We start from the raw sequence: 15360 nt of genomic DNA, 5'->3' as shown, positions 1-15360 counted from the left end.
ACTTTTTTCACTTTTTTCACCTCATTTTTTTATATTCCATATGTTCTATTTTTATATTTTTCTATTTTTATATTTTTTGATCACTTCACTTTTTTGGACTGTTTGCTCAAATTATTTTAACCACTTAATTAATATAATTAATATATTTCATTATTTTATTCTTTTCGAGGTTACACTTACACATAATTGATTTTGGAAAGTGTGAGCACTCACTATCCCACTTTCTTTGTTCACATTCACTATATTTATATATTTATATATCTAGATTATTTACCTTTTTATCACTGTGTTGGTTCGCGCAGAACCCCTATATGTATGATTTTTGATTTGTGTATTGTAAACACTATTAGGTTTTGCAGCACCGTATCTGTTTTGGGTTATTACTGTTTAGGAGTCTACAGTAGCGCGGAGGCTCTTTTTTGATTTTGTCAATGTTTAGAAACATGCCCGCTGGAATCCTGTCCGTCGGACATGTTCGGTCGTCTGTACAGACCTACCGTACATGTCCGAGCGGCCACCATCCCTCGCATGCGTCGAATGACTTTGACGCATGCGTGGAAGCATTGAACTGCCAGGGCCGCGCACGTCGCCGCGGCCTCGTCGCCGCGTATCGAGTACGCACGGATTTCTGTATGATGGTGTGTACAGCCATCATACAGAAATCTCCGGGCAGACATGTACGCTGAAAACGGTCCGGCGGACCGGTTTCATCGTACATGTTTGCCCGTCTGTACGGGGCCTTAGAGTGATTTGGGTTGGAAGGGGGGATGGGAAGAAGTTTTGTGTTAGAAGGGGGAATTTGGGCGGCGGCAGGGGGTAAGTATTGTTCTAGGAGGGGAAATTTTTAGGGGGGGGGGTGCTAAGAGTGGTGATTTAGGGGGATTTGTGTTGGGAGGTGGGAAGGAAGAAGAGCTAAGCAGGGCCGCCATCATTGGGGTACAGGCAGTACACCTGTACGGGGCCCAGAGGTCCCCAGGGGCCCGGATGGCAACCCCCTTTTAAAAATATATATATATATATTTTTATATATTTTTTGATTTCTTTTATTTTTTAATATATATATATATATATATATATATATATATATATATATACTTATAAATGTTTATTTCTTTTTTTTATATATTTTTTTATCAAAGGGTCCAGAGGTTTCTTTTTTTATTATTATTAAAGGGCCCAGATGTACCCAGGGCCCCAGATGGCAACCCCCCTTTTAAAAAAAAAATATATATATTTTTCATATATATATATATATATATATATATATATATATATATATTTTTTTTTTTTTTTTTTTATTAAAGGGCCCAGAGGTCCCCAGGGCTCCGGATGGCTACCCCCCTTTTTTTTAATATATATTTTTCTTTATTTCTTATTTTTTTTGTAAAGGCCCCCCCCACTTCTCAATTCGCGGGAAGCCCCCCTCGCTTCTCAATTTTAGGCGGCAGCACCCCCATCCCCGGTTCTCTGCTCCAGGAGGGCCCATGCCTGAAGCTGTGTAAGGGGCCCCCATAATTCCTGATGGCGGCACTGTAGCTAAAAGGGGGGATGTGTGTTGGGAGGCTGGAAGGGAAGAAGATTTGTGCTAGGATGGGGGATTTGGGGGACATTTTTGCTGGGAGAGGGAAATTTGAAGTGGGGGGAGAGAAAATGTGTACTAGGAGGGGAAATTTTGGGATAGAGAATTTGTGCTAGGAGAACTGTTTTTTTTTTATTTTTACTCCCCCCCCCCCATTTGATCTGGGGGGTATTTGGGGCAAAGATTTGTTCTGGGGGGGGGGGGATTTCAGCAGGGGCAGATTTAAACTGGAAGGAGGGGGAATGTATGCTTAGGGGATAAGCATGTAGATTTATACTCAGTATTTTTGTGGGGGGATTTTTTGCAGACACGTAATTCTCATACATCTTGGGGGGCGCAGTTGGGCATGTTCGCCCTGGGCTCGTCTAGATGACCTTGTCCTGGCACTGCCTACAATAAATTCATGGACTTGTTTCTGAGACTTGTTATGAAATCTAGGGTATAATTTCCTGTCAACAGAGATGCAATATAAGAAGGAAATTGACATCCTCATGTATAAGCAAGGACACAGCATCGGGATATCACCTGAGTAACTCCAGGACCGTTATTATCATATTATTACCAAGTAGCTAGTACTTCGCACACACCTACACTGAAAAGAGCTCAGTGTGGCCAACAATGAGCCTGTAATGTATAGAGAAGTCTGGAAGCAGGAAGCTTCAATGCGGCTCCCAGGGTGACTTTTTTTTGTCCAGTACGTGCCGTAGCTGGAACATTCCCCGCCTCCCTTCACTGCAGTGCATAGAGGAGAATGAGCGGCGAGGAGACGGCAGGTAAGATGTACAGTTGTCACCTGTACTGGCTGATGGGCAGAGCGGCCATATAGCGCTCACATGAACCATAGCGAATGAGGAATGCAAGGCTTTCTCCTCATATCATTAGAAGCCAATGTGCTCTGTGTACCTTTCTGAACATATAACGGCTGCTATGTGATCTTCTGCAGCTCTGACAGCATTGTGACTACATGTGTCTGTGTGGTAGTATGCCCTTTAGTAACATGGCAGCTGAAGACCCCATAACATAAACACTGTTTATTCCATTCCTTTATTCTTACAGCTAGTTCTATGTTTTACACTGCCCAAGCTAGTCTTTTTTGTAAAGGAGAATTCAACCTTTTGTAAAAAATAATAAATATGCACATTTTTGCCTTAAACATTGTTTTGCATTTAATCCTGCAAAGCTTTGCAACCCAGATCAGTGGATTGTGGGCACAGGCTCCTGCAGACTATTCCTCCCAGCTCCAAGTCCGTATGAAGGTACAGAGCTGGAGGAAGAATCAATGGACTACACAGGTGGCCATGCTACCACTCTTGCGTTTATTGAGAATTACATTCCACCTGCCATGGTGGAAAATGACATTTGTAGTCTTTTCATTTAGATTCCTGTGAATGAATGATGCAGATGGAGCAGGACTGTCATTAGAAATTCAGGATAAGGATCTATAAAAAGAACAATTGGATGTGTAATAAAATGTCCCATATACCACTTCCTCTCAGTCTGAATATAGATATCAGATATTCCAAATGCTCACAAGCACACAACGAGACGATACTTGTTTGTCTGCTGAACATGGACTGTTTATTAGACCCAGAATACAAGTCTTATATACAGTAGAAGAGGAGGGAGTTCACCCCTCCCCTGCTCATATTGCTCTAACAATACCAGAAACATAAATTAACATGAGCTAATTAACTAATCCCTTATGCAGCCAATGTGACTCCCTAACTACAATACACATTATCATACATATCAACACATAACTCCTTCATACAATTGCAGGGTCAATTAGCTAGGGCTGCAACTAACGATTATTTTCATAATCGATTAGTTGGCCGATTATTGTTTCGATTAATCGACTAATCGGATAATCTTAAAAAAAAGTGTGGTGTACAATTTAGTTAATATGTAAATAAAAAAAAAAGAGCAATTTATTCTTAAATATCCATACACAGTGGTAATGCCTTCTATTACCTCCACTTTCCCTGGGTTCAGATGCTGATCTTCCCTAATAAGTGTTTTTATTTTGTTAACAAACGTGTTATACTTACCTGCTCTGTGTAATGGTTTTGCACAGAGCAGCCCAGATCCTCTACTTCTGGCTCCTCCTGCCTTCATAGTGCCTCAATAGCAAGCTGCAAAGTATAGTATAGAGCGCCCGCTATAGCAAGGTAAAAAAAACTTCAGCCTTTAGAACCACTCACTACTTGCCCAGGACTATATGTCCCATGAGGCATTGCTCCTCACACTTTCACATTCACAAATTCTCAGGCACTTAGTGACATGTATGGATGGTGTACTGAGCTGTATGTGTGCTGCACTGTATTTCCTGATATGTAAACAAATAATGCTTTCTTTATGCAGACCAACTAATCAACTGGCCGATTAATCGATTATGAAAATAGTTGACAACTATTTTCATAATCGATTAGTTGTCGATTAATCGATTAGTTGTTTCGGCCCTACAATTAGCACAAACAATCGGTGACAGAGAAGCCACACTAAACTCATTTACATTATCAAAGTCGACAGACAGACAGGTGGCTGGAGGTGATGACATTGGCATCTCCTTACAGTATATGTCCCAACAGTACGAATCGGTCACTCTTTGTAATATGGCATATACAGGGTTCCCAGAGTCTGTGTGTCTTGGGGGGGACATGGACCTGAATCCAAAGTAACTCTACCTCAAGGGTCCCCAGGCATACAGCTCACAAAGAGCACCGTTCCCCCCCAATTCCAGTGCCCATGATCGCAAGGCAAGAGGCTAGCATTCATTCCCTTCCAAAAGCCTCCGTCCTGGGTGAGTCTGTCACAGGATGGATTCCAGAGTGTGGGTTCTTTTAAATGTATCCTTATCCTGTGTTGGTGAAGAGTGGGAGGTCATCTGAACCTGAGCACCTGGTGTAGAGGTACCAGTAATCAACTACTATAAACAGATGTTATCACAGTTAGGCTGCTTTCACACTAAGGTCTCTTTCACACGGGCGGCCCGTTCAGGTCCGCCTGCCAGTTTTTTAGGTGGACCTGAACGGGCGCTCCGTGCTCCTCTATGGAGCCACGGATGTCAGCGGTGATATGTCCGCTGACATCCGACCCGCTCCGATCCGCTAAAGTGTGACGGAGGAAAAACCTACTTTTTCATCCGTCTGGCGGATCGGGTGAACACAGACAGACGGTCCGTGTTCATCCGATCCCCCCCCCCCCCATAGGGGAGAGCGGAGAAAAGACAGGTCATCCGCCGGCTCATCGGGGATCAACGGAGCGATCCCCGCTGAGCAAGCGGAGGTTCACGGGGTGGATCATTACTGATCCGCCCCGTGTGAAAGGGGCCTTAGACTGGGTTCACACTGGTACGACACGACAATCATACCACTTTGGATCTGACTTTGCCCTGCGACTTGAAGTCCAAAATGCATCTGACTTCGATCCCCGACAATACCAGACACTGTATCTGTTATGAATCTTTAGGGGGAACTCCACGCAAAATGTAAAGAAAAAAAAACAAAACGGCATGGGTTCCTCATCCAAGAGCATACCAGACCCTTTGGTCTAGTATGGATTTTAAGGGGAATCCCCTACACCGAAAAAACGGCGTTGAGGTCCCCATCCAAGAGCATACCAGGCCCTTTGGTCTGGTATGGATTTTAAGGGGAACCCCCTACACTGAAAAACGGCGTTGGAGTCCTCCCCAAGTCCATTAGAGCGAGCCCCCCCCTCCTGAACCATACCAGGCTGCATGCCCTCAACATGGGGGGGGGGGTTTGCTTTGGGGCCCCCACTCCAAAGCACCTTGTCCCCATGTTGATGAGTACAAGGGCCTCTTCCCGACAACCCTGGCCGTTGGTTGTCGGGGTCTGCGGGTGGGGGGGGGCTTATCAGAATCTGGAAACCCCCCTTTAATAAGGAGACCCCCAGATCTCAACCCCCACCCTATGTGAATGAGTATGGGGTACATTGTACTCCTACCCATTCACCTAAAAACAGTGTCAAAAATAAAACACACTACACAGGTTTTTAAAGTAATTTATTAAGCTGCTCCGGGGGTCTCTTCCGACTTCTTCTGCCGGGCCTCCTCTGCTGTCTTCTCGCTCTTTTGCCTGGACTTCTTCCTCTTCTGATGTTGACACGATACTCACTCTGTGCCACTACTTATATTGGTGGGCGGTGACATCATAAGGGGCTAGGCCTCCGTATGACGTTTAAGGTGACACCACCCCATGCCAATATAAGTATTGGCACACTGCGTATAAGAGCGGGAGAGAGCATTGTGTCAACATCGGAAGAAGAAGAAGACCGGGCAAAATAGCGAGAAGACAGAGGGATAAGAACTGGAGAGGGTAGAAGACATCAGCAGAAGAGGTAGAAGAGGGGAGAAGTCGGGACAGACCCCCGGAGCTGCTTAATAAATGACTTTAACCACTTGAGGACCGCCTAACGCTGATATACGTCGGCAGAATGGCGCGGCTGGGCACAAGCACGTACAGGTACGTTGCCCAGCCGTGGGTCGCTCGTGCGCGCGACCCGGTCCGAAGCTCCATTACCGCGGGACCCGATCACCGCCGGTGTCCCGCGGGTTCGGTCACAGGAGCTGAAGAACGTGGAGAGGTGAGTGTAAACAAACTTTCCCCGTTCTTTTCTGTGGCTTGTCACTGATCATCTGTTCCCTGTCATAGGGAACGACGATCGGTGATGTCAGACGTTCAGCCACGCCCTCCTACAGTAAGAAACACAAATCAGGGCACACTTAACCCCTTTAGTGGCCCCTAGTGGTTAACTCCTTCACTGCCATTGTCCTTTTCACAGTAAACAGTGCATTTTTATAGCACTTTTGGCTGTGAAAATGACAATGGTCCCAAAAATGTGTCAAAAAGGTCTGATGTGTCCGCCATGTCGCAGTCACGAAAAAAAGTCGCTGATCGCCGCCATTACTAGTAATAAAAAAAATTATTAATAAAAATGCCATAAAACTATCCAATATTTTGTAAACGCTATAACTAATCAAACGCTTATTGCGATTTTTATTTTTTTTAACCAAAAATATGTAGAAGAATACGTATCGGCCTAAACTGAGGGAAAAAAAAAATGTTTTATATATTTTTTGGGGATATTTATATAGCAAAAAGTAAAAAATATTGAATTTTTTTAAAAATTGTCGCTCTATTTTTGTTTATAGCGCAAAAAATAAAAACTGCAGAGGTGATCAAATACCACCAAAAGAAAGCTCTATTTGTGGAAAAAAAAGGACGCCAATTTTGCTTGGGAGCCACGTCGCAAGACCGCGCAATTGTCGGTTAAAGCGATGCAGTGCCGAATCGCAAAAAGGGGCCAGGTCCTTTACCTGCATAATGGTCCGGGTCATAAGTGGTTAAAAACCTGTGTAGTGTGTTTTGTTTTTGAAATTTAGTTTTTTTTAGGTGAATGGGTAAAGTTACAATGTACCCCATACTCATTCACATAGGGTGGTGGGCTGGGATAAGGGGGCTTCCAGATTATGATAAGCCTTCCGCTCGCAGACCCCGACAACCAGCGGCCAGGGTTGTCGGGAAGAGGCATTTGTTCCTCAACATGGGGACAAGGTGCTTTGGAATGGGAGGGGGCGCAGGGCCCCCCTGCCCCAAAGCACCCCCCATGTTGAGGGCGTGCGGCCTGGCACTGTTCAGCTATCCTGACCTACCAGGCTGTATACTCGGATAAGGGTCTGGTATGCTCTTAGAGGGGGAACCCATGCCGTTTTTTTTTTGGTGTGGAGTTCCCCTTCGAGATCATCGGAGCACAAGTCGCATGCCAAAGTCGGATCAGTCAAGACGGAGATCCATCTTTGATCCGACTTCAGTGATATTCAATGGGCTAAAGTAAGATCAAAGTTGGACCAAAGTAGTACAGGGAGCATTTTCAAAGTCGGACCAGTTAAGACGATTCTCATAGGGAAACATTGATTTTGAAACGTCATGCGACCTGAGCTTCCAATGTCATAGTGTTTGTCGGACCAGTGTGAACCCAGCCTAAAGGTGGTTTAAGGCAATTTAGCGCTAGAAATAGTGACTGATATCGACCTCTTATGCCTCCCTAGTGTGAAAGCCCAAGTGCTTTCACAATTGGGCGGTGCACTTGCTGGATGTTACAAAAAGTCCTGCAAGCAGCATCTTTGGGACGGTTTGAGAGCGCTGTATACAGTACTTGTAATGCTTCCCATTCCTGCAACACTGGTGGTTTTAAAAGAGAAGTATGTTTTTTTGGCCCATTTATACTCGCCTAGGTGGATGCAGCATTGGTCACCCGCTGCCTTTACACTGAGAGCCGAGCAATCAATCTCCCTCCCCCTCCCTACTCATTGGTCACTGCATGTGATTGACAGCAGCAGGAGCCAACAGTACCTGCTGCTGTTTCAGGCAATGAAGGGGGCGAGGCTCTTGTGCACATCGATCGCTGGACTGAGGTGGGGCTCGGGTAAGTATAGCGGGGGACACAGAAGGGTTTTATTTCTTATTGCATAGAACTACTTTTTAGGGCTAGTTCACGCTGTACATGCATGAAAACTGATGAAAAAATTGTGCAGATTCCCCTTGCAGAAACATTGGTTGTCATGCACAAGGACATTCCTTTTTATGCACGTTGACATAAATTTTCAGGCGCATCAGTTATGTGCTCTATTTACACCAATGTTAATGCCAAGTATTTTTTTTTCTGTAGCTTGGTGTAGTGTGAACAGGGCACATAGAGAACCATTGTTTATTTTGAGCCCTTGCAGAATGCATGCAGAAAAACTGACATCTGCACCATGGTGTCAACAAGGCCTAAAGAGTCCCTTTCTGTCCTGAGCTGATAGAGCCAGAGGCTTTGGGCATAACCTCCCTATTAGCAGCTCTAAGGGCACTTTCACTCTGAGAAGCAGGGGGCGTCGGCGGTAAATGTTTGCTATTTTTAGCGGCGCTTTACTGTCATTTTTGCACTGCTTTCCGGCCACTAGCGGGGCGCTTTTAACTCCCGTGAACGACCGATAAAGGGTTAAAAGCGCAGCTGCCCATTGATTTCAATGGGCAGGTTGCGCTGTAGGAGCGCTGTTGCTTGCATGACATTTTTGAGCGTAATGCCAGTGCACCGCTCCAGTGTGAAAACACTCGGGCTTTCACACTGGAGTAAGAGGAGAGGTGCTTTGCAGGCACTATTTTTAGCACTATAGCGCCTGTAAAGTACTTCAGTGTAAAAGCAGCCTAAATCGAAGACCCACCGCAGAACCAATTTCAAACATGACACGATCTGAAGGGAGAAGAATGCTGACGTGCTGCAAGTGAGGGGCTGTGCGGGTTGACCTTGTTTCATGTTACACCTTAAAGTGGAACTAAACACTCCTATCATTTTCAGCCAAGTAAGCTGCCATCTAGGTTTTTGTTTGATGTGCAACTGCCATGGTGCTGCACATGTGACAGTTATGACATCAGCAAATTCAATGGTTTTACAGTGTGGTTGAGAGCACCAATGTGAAAGTTGGCAATTCTGGCTTTTCAAGAATGTAACAGTTTTTTAAAGCGGAGTTCCTCCCAAAAGTGGAACTTCCACTCTCTGGTATTTGCACCACTTCTGGGTATTGACCCCTGCGGGAGTCACGCCCCCTCGCGTCAACCCCCGCTGTCTTCTGGGAAACACTGTGTTCCCAGGAGAGAGCGGGGACCAGTGACGGTGCGTCGCGCATGCGCATTTGGGAACCAGGCAGTGAAGCCGCAAGCCTTCACTTCCTGATTCCCTCACCGAGCATGGCGGCGGCAGCATCCGAGGACCGAGCATTTGCTCGTCCTCGTCTGCCGACTTTGCGGGCGTGCTGGACAGGTAAGTGTTAATTTTTTAAAAGTCAGCAGCTGTAGTATTTGTAGCTGTGGCTTTTCAAATAACTTTTTCGGGGGGTCCTCTGCTTTAACTGCTTGCTGACCAGTCGCTGTCTCTATAGTGTGGCAGGTTGGCATGGCTGCATGAATTGCCGTAGGTGTACGTCGGTCGCTTTAAAAGCAAAAGGGAGCCCGCAACGCGATGCACGTGGCCGGCGCCCACGATGTCTACTGGCCACCCGCGAAAGCTCCACAGAGAGCCAGAACAGGGATCTCTGTATGTAAACAAACAGATCTCTGTTTTGTCAGGGGAGTAAAGAAAGGGATCTGCTATTCCTAGTGATCAGGAACACCGATCTCTCCTCCTCCAGTCAGTACACTCCCCCCACAGTTAGATGCACCTCCCTAGGGAACACTTAACCCCTTGATCGCCCCCTAGTTCTAACCCTTTCCCTGCCAGTGACATTTATGCAGTAATCAGTGGCTATTTTTAGTTCTGATCACTGTATAAATGTCAATGGTCCCAAAAAAGTGTCAAGTGTCCAAACTGCCAGCCGCAATGTCGCAATCCTGCAAAAAATCGCTGATCACTGCTATTACTAGTAAAGAATAAATAAATAATTAAAATGCCTTAAATCTATCCCTATTTTGTAGACGCTATAACTTTTGCGCAAACCAATCAATATAAACTGTGACAGTATGCGAGGTGCGATACATGATCATAGGTACATTTCACCTCGCATACGTTCCATTATGAGAGACTGAACCGGAATCCATTCCGGGTTTTACAGCCTCTGGGCCTGGCTAGGATTCCGGTCCGGATGTTTGGGTCTACTGGAGTCCACAATCAGCTGGACTTTAAATGTCCAGGAAGAGAGCACAACAGGGCTCTGGCTTGAAACTCAGGAAGGGACCTGAGTGAGGGGAGCGCTGAGTGCTGGACTAAAAGGTTTGCTTTACTACATGTTTTGTGGGTGTCAGGGACTAGCCCCACACTGTATAGAGAGGAGATCCTGTTTGTTTAGTTTAGCGCCGGACGGCAAGGATTTAATTTATTGTTTTGTTTATTTTAATCTGCAAACCGTGTATAAATAAAATCTGGCATCCGCCAGACTTAAAAGAAAGTGCCTGCTTACAGACTGTGATTTCAGAAAAGGTGATCCCCACGAGCTAATCCCTCACACGTGGTGGATTCAGCGGGCACTTTTCTGAAAATGGAAGAAATATTAAAGGCCCTGCTACAGGCCAATGCAGCCCAGCGGGAAACCAACCGCCAAGTCGCAGAGGCCGCTGCAGCACAACAGGCTGCCCAGCAGGAGATAAACCGCCAAGTCGCAGAGGCCGCTGCAGCACAACACCGCCAAGTCGCAGAGGCCGTTGCAGCACAACACCGCCAAGTCGCAGAGGCCGTTGCAGCACAACACGCTGCCCAGCAGGAGATGAACCGACAGTTTGCCGAAGCTCTGGTGGAACTGAAAAAGGGGTCCGCACCTCCGGTGTTAGCGGAACCAAAGATTGTACGTGCTTCCTACCACCTGCAAAAGATGACACCGGCGGATGATGTTGAGGCGTACATGGCGACTTTTGAGAGAGTCGCTGACCGCGAAGGATGGCCAAAAGAGCAGTGGGCGGGACTATTGGCCCCATTCCTAACAGGAGAACCCCAAAAGGCCTATTTTGACCTAGAACCAGATAAGGCCCAGGACTATGAGACTCTAAAGACAGAAATACTCGCACGCTTGGGTGTCACCATGGCAGTCCGGGCCCAGCGCGTGCATCAGTGGTCCTATTCCAGCAACCAGCCACCCCGGTCACAAATGTTTGACCTGGTCCACCTCACCAGGAAGTGGTTGCAGCCAGAGACTCTGACCAGCCCTCAGATTGTGGAGCGTGTGGTAATGGACCGGTACCTGCGTGCGCTCCCTGCTACCCTGAGAAAGTGGGTCGGACAGGGGGACCCCAACACTGCAGCCCAAATGGTGGACCTAGTGGAGAGGTACAGTGCTACCGAGGACTTAATAAACCCACCCACGCCCCACTTCGGAGTGTCTCGGGGTGCAAGATCTCCCAACGGTTCGGGTAAGACTGTTCCGGGGTTCAAGAGTTTGGGGAGAGTGGATAAGACTGTTGTTACAGCAGATGAGACTGTAGGTCCTAGACCTGGAGACTGGCCAAAGAAGCCAGGAAGGTTTTTGGGACCGGTAAGAGGACTGGGGGTAGGGCAAATACGGTGTTTTCGTTGCCATGCATTAGGCCATATTGCTGCAAACTGCCCTCTAAATGATGAACCTATGCAATGTGATTATGTTGATAGGGTAAGACGCCTTTCTCTGTTTGCACAGGTCGCATGTGTTGCGACAGGTCAGCGTCGCCTGGAAAAACAAATGTGCGTTATTTCAGTAGATGGCAAGCCTCTTACAGCCCTGCTAGACTCTGGTAGTGTGGTGACCTTAGTCAGGAGTGTGTGTGTAGATCCCGCAAAACTACACCCCAGTTGTATTGGGGTAATATGCATCCATGGGGACACTCGGGACTACCAGACAGCGGTGGTTGAGGTTGATACCCCCTGGGGCTGTGTAACACATTCAGTGGGGGTGGTACCTTCACTGCTCCATGAAGCCTTAGTGGGAAGGGACTTTCCTCATTTTTGGAAGTTATGGGAGAGTGAAGGGAGGCCCGTAGATAGCGCTCCCCCTCCTGGGGAAACTCGAGAACTCTCACCAGACCCGTTTTGCCAAAGGGAAGGGCATGCTGTTGGTGGGATCGAGGAGGCCGGAGATCCTCCACCATTCCCTGCCATGGCTGGGGAACCGGAGGACTTAGAAGCTAGCACCCAGCCTGAGGGTAACGAACAGGAAACCTCGCCTGACATGGAGAGTAGCCAAAATGTGGTACCCGACTTGGAGGTCAGGAGGGAAGATTTCTGTACCGAGCAGCTGCGAGAGCCCACCCTCATGAATGCCAGGGAAATTGTTAAGGTGTTGGATGGGGAACCGGTGGATCCTAATTGGGTGGTGTCCTTTCCCTACATGGCAATTAAAAACCATTTGTTATATCGGGTGATAAAACATGGAGAGGAAGAGGTAGAACAGCTACTGGTTCCCAAACCCTTTCGCAGGGTGGTGCTAGACCTGGCTCATGGTCACGTAATGGGGGGACATCTCGGGGTCGAAAAAACCAGGGAGAGAATCACCCAAAGATTCTTCTGGCCCGGTTTGCATGCAGAGGTCAAGGAGTACTGTGAATCGTGCCCCGAGTGCCAAATGTCAGCACCATCGCCCCATTTTCGCAGCCCCCTTGTTCCTCTACCAATAATTGAGGTCCCCTTTGAAAGGATTGGCATGGACCTGGTGGGGCCGGTCGTGAAATCTGCCCGAGGTCACCAGCATATTCTGGTGATCCTGGACTATGCGACTCGCTATCCTGAGGCCATACCCTTGCGTAACACCTCCGCCAAGGTTATTGCCAAGGAATTAGTCCAGGTGTTTAGTCGAGTAGGGATCCCAAAAGAGATCTTGACCGATCAAGGCACCCCTTTTATGTCAAGGGTTACCAAGGAATTGTGTAGATTGTACAAAATCTCCCATCTCCGTACTTCTGTCTACCACCCCCAGACAGATGGTCTGGTCGAAAGGTTTAATAAAACCTTGAAGAGTATGTTGAAAAAGGTGGTTGACAAGGATGGGAGAGACTGGGATTTTTTGCTACCATATCTCATGTTTGCCATACGAGAGGTTCCACAGGCCTCCACAGGCTATTCCCCCTTTGAGCTCTTGTATGGTAGGCATCCCAGGGGCCTGCTAGATATTGCTAAAGAAACGTGGGAAGGAGAGGTCAGCCCATATAGGAGCATCATAGAGCACGTCTCCTTGATGCAGGACCGAATTGCAGCCGTTCTGCCCCTAGTACGGGAACATATGGAGCGAGCCCAGGAGGCCCAAAGGAGGGTCTATAACCGGGGTGCCAAGGTCCGTACTTTCAACCCGGGGGACAGAGTGTTGGTACTGGTTCCCACGGTAGAAAGCAAGTTTTTAGCCAAGTGGCAGGGTCCCTTTGAGCTTGTCCAAAGGGTGGGGGAGGTAAACTACAAAGTCTACCAGCCAGGGAAAAGGAAACCACACCAAATTTACCATGTAAATCTCTTAAAGCCCTGGAAGGACCGAGAGACTTTACTGGCCACGTCCCCACTTCCAACAGACCGGATACCCGTGATACCTGACGTTCCCATCACGGATTCCCTGTCTGTAGCACAGCAAAGTGACGTTAGGGCATTCGTGCAGAAAAATAGAGACTTTTTCTCCCCCTTACCCGGACTGACCAACACGATCCAACATGACATAGTGACGGAACCAGTGGTTCGGGTAAATGTAAAACCATATAGAATTCCAGAGGCCCGGCGAGAGGCAGTTGCGGAAGAAATAAAAAACATGTTAGAGTTGGATGTGATCGAGGAGTCTCACAGTGAGTGGTCAAGTCCCATAGTGCTGGTCCCAAAACCTGATGGCAGTATTAGGTTTTGTAATGATTTTAGAAAACTTAACAGTGTGTCCAAATTTGACGCCTACCTGATGCCCCGGGTCGACGAACTTGTGGACAGGTTGGGACAGGCTCGCTACATAACGACCCTAGACCTAACGAAAGGTTATTGGCAGATACCGCTTACTGAATCGGCCAAGGAGAAGACTGCCTTTTCCACTCCTGAGGGCTCGTTTCAGTATAAGCGGATGCCGTTTGGTCTGCACGGAGCCCCTGCATCATTCCAGCGAATGATGGACAAAATTTTGAGACCACATCGCTCGTATGCAGCGGCGTACTTGGACGATGTGGTCATCCACAGCCCAGATTGGGAATCGCACCTGCTCCGTGTACAAGCGGTCGTAGATTCCCTTAGGGAAGCACATCTCACGGCCAATCCAAAGAAATGTGCCATAGGCCTGGAGGAGGCCAAATACCTTGGGTACATTATTGGCCGGGGAATGGTCAAGCCGCAGACCAATAAGATTGAGGCAATTCAAAAATGGCCCCAACCAGTCAATAAAAAACAAGTGAGGGCCTTCCTGGGCATTACGGGGTATTACAGGCGTTTTATACCCAATTTTGCCACCATTGCCGCCCCCTTGACCGATCTAACGAAGGGTAAGGGGTCGGTCATGGTCAAATGGAACCCCGAAGCCGAGGGGGCATTTCAGAAGTTAAAACAGGCTCTTTGTATGGTACCCGTACTAGTAACCCCGGATTTTAGCCAGGAGTTTGTTATACAGACGGATGCCTCTGAGGTGGGACTAGGGGCCGTACTGTCACAGATCAGGGATGGTGAGGAGCACCCAGTGGTATACCTGAGCAGGAAGCTGAACAAGCACGAGAAAAATTATGCCATCGTAGAAAAGGAGTGTCTCGCCATTAAGTGGGCCTTAGACTCCCTGAGGTATTACCTACTGGGGAGGTCATTTAAGCTGGTCACAGACCATGCTCCCCTGAAGTGGATGTGTGATAACAGGGAGAAAAATGCTCGTGTGACAAGGTGGTTCCTGGCTCTACAGCCTTTTAAATTTACGGTGGAGCACAGGCCAGGGAAGCTCCAAAATAATGCAGATGCCCTCTCCCGTGTGCACTGTATGGTTGGGTCAAGTGCTCAGCCGCAGGGGCTTGAGCAGAGGGGGAGGATATGTGACAGTATGCGAGGTGCGATACATGATCATAGGTACATTTCACCTCGCATACGTTCCATTATGAGAGACTGAACCGGAATCCATTCCGGGTTTTACAGCCTCTGGGCCTGGCTAGGATTCCGGTCCGGATGTTTGGGTCTACTGGAGTCCACAATCAGCTGGACTTTAAATGTCCAGGAAGAGAGCACAACAGGGCTCTGGCTTGAAACTCAGGAAGGGACCTGAGTGAGGGGAGCGCTGAGTGCTGGACTAAAAGGTTTGCTTTACTACATGTTTTGTGGGTGTCAGGGAC

The 15360-nt window shown here is 47.6% G+C and overlaps 1 protein-coding gene across 6 annotated transcripts in view; it reads left to right on the top strand.

Annotated features, from left to right (window-relative positions):
• Window positions 1–2277: 2277 nt before the first annotated feature.
• FCHO1 (FCH and mu domain containing endocytic adaptor 1) overlaps window positions 2278–15360 on the top strand; it is a 294097-nt gene continuing 281014 nt past the window's right edge. For 5 of the 6 annotated variants that reach the window (XM_040321486.1, XM_040321453.1, XM_040321473.1 and 2 more), the window contains exon 1: window positions 2278–2352. The gene's annotated coding sequence lies outside the window, so the exon portion shown is untranslated. The remainder of the gene's footprint in view (window positions 2353–15360) is intronic. The other variant, XM_040321477.1, reaches the window with a different exon arrangement.

This window comes from Rana temporaria, chromosome 1 (assembly GCF_905171775.1).
Source record: "Rana temporaria chromosome 1, aRanTem1.1, whole genome shotgun sequence".
Classification (NCBI taxonomy): Eukaryota; Metazoa; Chordata; class Amphibia; order Anura; family Ranidae; genus Rana; species Rana temporaria.
Note: the sequence above shows the minus strand (reverse complement) of the source record. Positions and strands in the feature narration are given on the sequence as shown.